A 6747-nucleotide genomic window follows, 5' to 3' on the forward strand; every position below is an offset into this window, starting at 1 on the left:
TTGCATTACAGATGTCAGTCTTCAATAAGCTTCATTCTCTCCACATGATATGGGCAGCACGGTGGTTGGCACTGTAACCTCACAGTGCCAGGGACCAGTGTTAGATTTCAGCTCTGGGTGACTGCCTGTGTGGAGTTTGCACGTCCAAAGATGTGCAGGTTAGATGGATTGGCCGTGCTAATTTACCCCATAGCATCCGGGGATGTGCAGACTAGGTGGATTAACCATGGGAAATGTGCGGTTACAGAAATAGGGTTTGGATGGAATGCTGTTTGGAGGGTCAGTGCAGACTTGATTGGCTGATCTACCTCTTTGCTGAAAATGTGTTGCTGGAAAAGTGCAGCAGGTCAGGCAGCATCCAAGGAGCAGGAGAATCGACGTTTCGGGCATGAGCCCTTCTTCAGGATCTACCTCTTTCTGCACTATAGGGATTTTATATCAGGAAACGCCTGAAAGCACTGTGTAATGCATAGGCTTTAGGCTCTGCCAATATTTTGGCAATGGTACTGAAGATTTATGCTCCAAAACTAGCTACACTTCTAGCCCCATCACTGCAGGAGTTCTTCAGGCTAGTGTCCTAGACTCAATCATCTTCAGCTCCTTCATCGATGACTTTTCCTCCATCATAAGGTTAGAAAAGGGATGTTTGCTAATGACTGTGCAATATTGCGGGTCAGTCACAACTCCTCAGATACTGAAGCAGTTTAAGTCCATATGCAGTGATAATATCCAGGCTTGGCCAGCAAGTGATAAGTAACATTTGTACCACACAAGCACCAGGCAATGACCACCTCCAACAAGAGAAAATCTCACCATCATCCCTTGATGTTCAATGGTGTCACCATCACCACATCTCCTACTAGGGTCTCCCATTGATTAGAAACTGAAATAAGATTCGAGTGGTGCTGGAAAAGCACAGCAGGTCAGGCAGCATCCGAGGAGCAGGAAAAACCCTGATGAAGGGCTTTTGCCCAAAATGTCAATTTTTCCTGCTCCTCAGATGCTGCCTGACCTGCTGTGCTTTTCCAGCACCACTCTAACCTTGACTCTAATCTTCAGCATCTGCAGTAGCCTCTGCTGCCTAGAAACTGAAATGGACCAGCCATATAAATACTGTGGCTGGGAACAAGTCAGAGGCTATGAATTCTGTTGTGAGCAACCCACCTCCTGATTCTCCAAAGCCTGTCCACCATCTACATGGCACAAGTATGGAATGTGTTGGTATATTCTCCATTTGTCTGAATGAGTGCAGCTCCAACAACACTCCCACGACAGTACAGAATTCTTGACTGGCACCACATCTACCACCATCTACAAGACACACTACAGTAACTCACCAAGAATAACTGATAGCACCTTCCAAATCTGTAATCTCCATCATGTGGAAGGAGCAACAGGCATGTGAACACCACCACCTTTGACTTCCCCTCTAAACCACACAGCATCCTGACTTGGAAATATATTACTATTCCTACACTGTCACGGAGTCCAAATCCTGGAACTGCCTGACTAACAGCACTTAGGTATACCTCCACCTCAAAGACTATGGAAGACAACTCATCACCACCAGGGCAACTAGGAATGGGCAAAAAATGTCGACCAAGCCTGCTAGCAACTGAGATAAGATTTTTCTTTCTTCCGAGAGGGTTGTTCAAGTGTGGAATTCTCATCTGCAGGGAGCAATGGATGCTGGGTTATTGAATATTTTTAAAGCAGGTGTAGATACACTTTTCATCCCTGGGGGGACTCAGACAATATAGGGTATAGGTCATAAACTGAAGCTGAGGTTACAATCAGGTCAGATCTTATCGAATGTTGAAGCAGACTCAAGAAGCTAATGTATGTTGCTTCCAGTACATGCAATGATACTACACTATAAGCCTGACTAATAATCCTAGATTGATCAGTGTAATTTTTCATACTTTTGGGATTATCCAGCAAATATGATCCATTTGCAGAATCAGATCTGATGTTCAGACCTTTGAGAGTTTTACAAGCATGGGCTAATTGGCTATTTGCAACAAGCAGACCATATCCAAAGAGACATGTTGTTTTATACAATCTTCCAGACTGGATGTATGCCCTACAGCACATTGGTCTGAAACCCTTATACCACATTACTCATTTGTAAGATAGAGAAAATCTTTTGGGTTGACAGCAACATGTTGTTACTGAAGAAGTCCATTTGTATTGCTGCTGTACAGTGGCAGAATGAAACAACTAACTTCCCCTGTTGCTCAAACTAAGATGCCTCTTCTTTCCAGAGTAATCTGAGCGACTGGGCACACAACACCAAGAGGGACCACCTTATGGCTTTTCATGGATTTGCAAACAATGATCTGATCAGGGTAGCTATCATCCTGCAGAATATACTCTATTTTAGCATCAAGTTCACATGTTGAACAAATGGCTATTTATGATGTGACCAATAAAGTCAATCTTATAACAGGAAGATCTGTAGGAATTCAGTCTTTGTCAAAATGACACCTGACTTCCTTCTATTTTCATATTTCCAATATATAGATAGCACTTTATTTTTGAGTCCATGCAGCATTTCTTTAGACATCTCAATGGACACCATCCAATGCTCAAATTCACACTTGAAATGAATGTCAAATGAGCTTCATTTTGGCAATGTCCTGTTATGATGTTGAAGGCGTATACTGTACCTATAAGAGACAGTGAATTCTGTTTGGAACTGAGAGCTTACAAACATCTACGTATGTGATTAGATCGCAGTCCCAGGGTTACTGGAAAATTGAAAATATGTAACATTTGGCTGTGAAATGGATACCTGAGATTTGGCTGCCGTTTTGACAACAATTTGAATGTAACAAATCGGTTTAAATTATGCCCTAGTATACTAAAACCCAATCGAGTTTGAATTTATTGTTGTGCCAACATCTAACCAATGAGACGATCTGATGTTGAATGGGTATAAAATGTGGACCTTTTGAAAATTAGTCAGAGAGCAACTGCCATAGAGACAGAAATGCAGGGAAAGCTAACATCTAGCTCTCCAAGAAATTAGGAAACACTCTGTATCAAAGGGGCCTTTTTATATGGACAGAGGGTGATGGTGGAGGGTTGTTTTTCAGACTGGAGGCCTGTGACCAGTGGAGTGCCACAAGAATCGGTGCTGGGTCCCCTACTTTTCATCATTATATAAATGATTTGGATATGAGCATAAGAGATATAGTTAGTAAGTTTGCAGATGACATCAAAATTGGAGGTGTAGTGGACAGCGAAGAAGGCTACCTCAGATTACAACAGGATCTAGACCAGATGGGCCAGTGGGCCTGAGGAGTGGCAGATGAAGTTTACTTTAGATAGAAGAAAGGTGCTCCATTTTGAGAAAGCAAATCTTAGCAGGACTTACACAATTAATGGTAAGGTCCTAGGGAGTATTGCTGAACAAAGAGACCTTGGAGTGCAAGTTCATAGTTCCTTGAAAGTGGAGTCACAGGTAGATAGGATAGTGAAGAAGGCGTTTGGTATGCTTTAATTTATTGGTCAGAGTATTGAGTACAGGAGTTGGGAGGTCATGTTGCAGCTGAACAGGACATTGATTAGGCCACTTTTGGAATATTGCATGCAATTCTGGTCTCCTTCCTATCGGAAGATGTTGTGAAACTTGAAAGGGTTCAGAAAAGATTTACAAGGACGTTGCCAGGGTTGGAGGATTTGAGCTACAGGGAGAGGCTGAACAGGCTGGGGCTGTTTTCCCTGGAGCATCGGAAGCTGAGGGGTGACCTTATAGAGGTTTATAAAATCATGAGGGTCATGGATAGGATTAATAGACAAAGTCTTTTCCCTGGGGTGGGGGAGTGCAGAACTAGAGGGCATAGGTTTAGGGTGAGAAGGGAAAGATATAAAAGAGACCCAAGGGGCAACTTTTTCACGCAGAGGGTGGTAAGTGTATGGAATGAGCTGCCAGGGGAAGTGGTGCAGGCTGGTACAATTGCAACATTTAAAAGGCATTTGGATGGGTATATGAATAGGAAGGGTTTGGAGGGATATGGGCCGGGTGCTGGCAGGTAGGACTAGATTGGGTTGGGATATTTGGTCGGCATGGACGGGTTGGACCGAAATGTCTGTTTCCATGCTGTTTCCATCTCTATGACTCTATGGCTCTATGTGAAATGTATTCAAAGTAAAAAGAAAGAAGACAAGCCAGGAAGATCCTCAGCTGGAAGAAGAAAGACACAGAAGATGGCAGCAGCTGTGTGGTTTTGAAATTGTGTTGATGTAATTTTAATAAGTGTCTTATTGGAACAGAATATTGTTATAGAGTTGGAGGTAGATAACAATCAGTTAAGAGAGGGGAGCTTAGAATTCTGAATACTTGTTTAATGTTCATTTTTAGAGTTAAAAAATAAATTGATGTTATTTTCTTTAAATAGTGTAATTTGTAAGTTTTCTGCCACTCGTATTTTAACAGATTACAAGGAGAGGTGAGATAATCTGTGTTTGGTCTCATTAACAAAGGGGTTCACCTCTGTGTTGTAAGAGTTTGGGGTTTTGGGTCTGAGATTTGGTCAGGTTTAGACAAATCCAGTCTGAAATTTAGACAGATTTGAACAGATCTGGGGTACAAAACGTCCCAGTAGATTTTTTAATAGATATTTTTATTGAAAAAGAAGATTTTTGAGATTTTTTTACAAAATTACAGAAGTAATACAAACTAGTGTATTCCACTTTACAATATAACACCAGTATAAGCTTAAAAAAACCTAATCTATTCTACAAACAACCAAAACATAAAATAGGATATCATACATTACTAACAATAAAAATAAGTAAATAAATAACTAAATACATATTCAAAATACATTTACATTAAGTCATAACAAAACCCGTATTTATGTGGGAATCCTCCTCCTGGGGGCCCCTGAACCAGTTAGAATCATTACCACGGCTAAGCAAAGGCCAGGGATAATATGGCCAAAATATCTGTGTCAGTTTAGTTCAAAAAGGGCTGCCATCTTCTATGAAATAATTCCATTTTTTGGTGCACCATATTCGTAAGGAAGTCAAGGGGGCTATATTCCATGACTATCCTGTGCCAATTTGAAAGTTCTGGGGGACCTTCGGATACCCAATTCACTAAAATATTTTTCCTCGAACAAAAGGAGTGGATAGTGAATAATTTCCTCCCATATACATCCAAAGAGGGCAATTTTGGGGAGCCCAAGAGTAAAGACACTGGGTCCAACCCAATCTCCGTACCCAAAATCTTTGTCAAGGCATTCACTACTCTGTCCCAGTACGTGCAGATCTTGTGGCATGTCCATAGACAATGCGTGAGAGTACCGACTTCTATTTTACATTTCAAACACATTGGGGATGCTCCTGCCTTGAACGTTGCAAGTCGTTCAGGTGTCATGTGAGCCCTGTGAAGTACCTTTAATCGAGTAGCCTGAGTTCTGTTACAAATAGAGAACTTTCTGGCATTTTCCCAGACATCCTCCCACATCTCAAGGGAGATTTCCATCCCCAATTCTTGATTCCTGGTTTTATATAACCTTTCCATGTCCTTCGATACCTTATTACATAGTAAGTGGTAGGGAGTACTGACCGAGGGCGGACCCATCGGCTGAAGCACTCTCCTTTCCCTATCCGATTTATAAGGATTAATTATCAATGTGGTCTTCTTTTGTATAAAGTCTAGCATTTGAAAATATCGAAAAAGGTCCTTGCTGGGCAGCCCAAACTTCTGAAGCAGCTGCTTGAAGGACATCATGACCTCCCCATCGAACAGATCTCCCAAACAGGAGATACCTCTAGACTCCCAGACTTTGAATGCTGGAATCCCAACAATCCCATTGTAGGGGTAGAAATGGAGCTTTTTTGCCCTCATCTTGTCACATTATCCTCCAAGCTTTGATTGTATTTAATACAATAGGGTTTTTACGATGATCCGTAATAACTCTCGTCTTGTCCATAAATAGTAGATTGATGAGGGGACATTTTGCTTGGGAGGCCTCAATCTCTAACCAGATTGATTGTGGGTCACAAGAGGCCCAATCAGCTACGTAGGATAATAGAGAGCTCAATTGGTACCTCCTGAAATCCGGAAAATCCAGCCCACCCCTTGTGGAAGCTGCAGCTTTTCTAATTTAATAAGGGCCCGTCTATGACTCCAAATAAAGGAGGAGAAAGTGAGGGCTGCAGATGCTGGAGATCAGAGCTGAAAATGTGTTGCTGGAAAAGCGCAGCAGGTCAGGCAGCATCCAGGAAACAGGAGAATCGACGTTTCAGGCATAAGCCCTTCTTCAGGAATGAGGAAAGTTTGTCCAGCAGCCTAAGATAAAAGGTAGGGAGGAGGGACTTGGGGGAGGGGCGTCGGAAATGTGATAGGTGGAAAGAGGTCAAGGTGAGGGTGATAGGTCAGACTGGGGTGGGGGCGGAGAGGTCAGGAAGAAGATTGCAGGTTAGGAAGGCGGTGCTGAATTCGATGGATTTGACTGAGACAAGGTGGGGGGAGGGGAAATGAGGAAACTGGTGAAATCCGAGTTCATCCCTTGTGGTTGGAGGGTTCCTAGGCAGAAGATGAGGCGCTCTTCCTCCAACCGTTGTTTTGTTGTGGCCTGGCGATGGAGGAGTCCAAAGACCTGCATATCCTTGGTGGAGTGGGAGGGGGAGTTGAAATGTTGAGCCACAGAGTGGTTGGGTTGGTTGGTCCGGGTGTCCCAGAGGTTTTTAGATTACATTACAGTGTGGAAACAGGCCCTTCGGCCCAACAAG

Source organism: Chiloscyllium plagiosum, unplaced genomic scaffold (genome assembly GCF_037043375.1).
Source record: "Chiloscyllium plagiosum isolate Xiang-an unplaced genomic scaffold, Cpla_swu_hap1 HiC_scaffold_2, whole genome shotgun sequence".
Classification (NCBI taxonomy): domain Eukaryota; kingdom Metazoa; phylum Chordata; class Chondrichthyes; order Orectolobiformes; family Hemiscylliidae; genus Chiloscyllium; species Chiloscyllium plagiosum.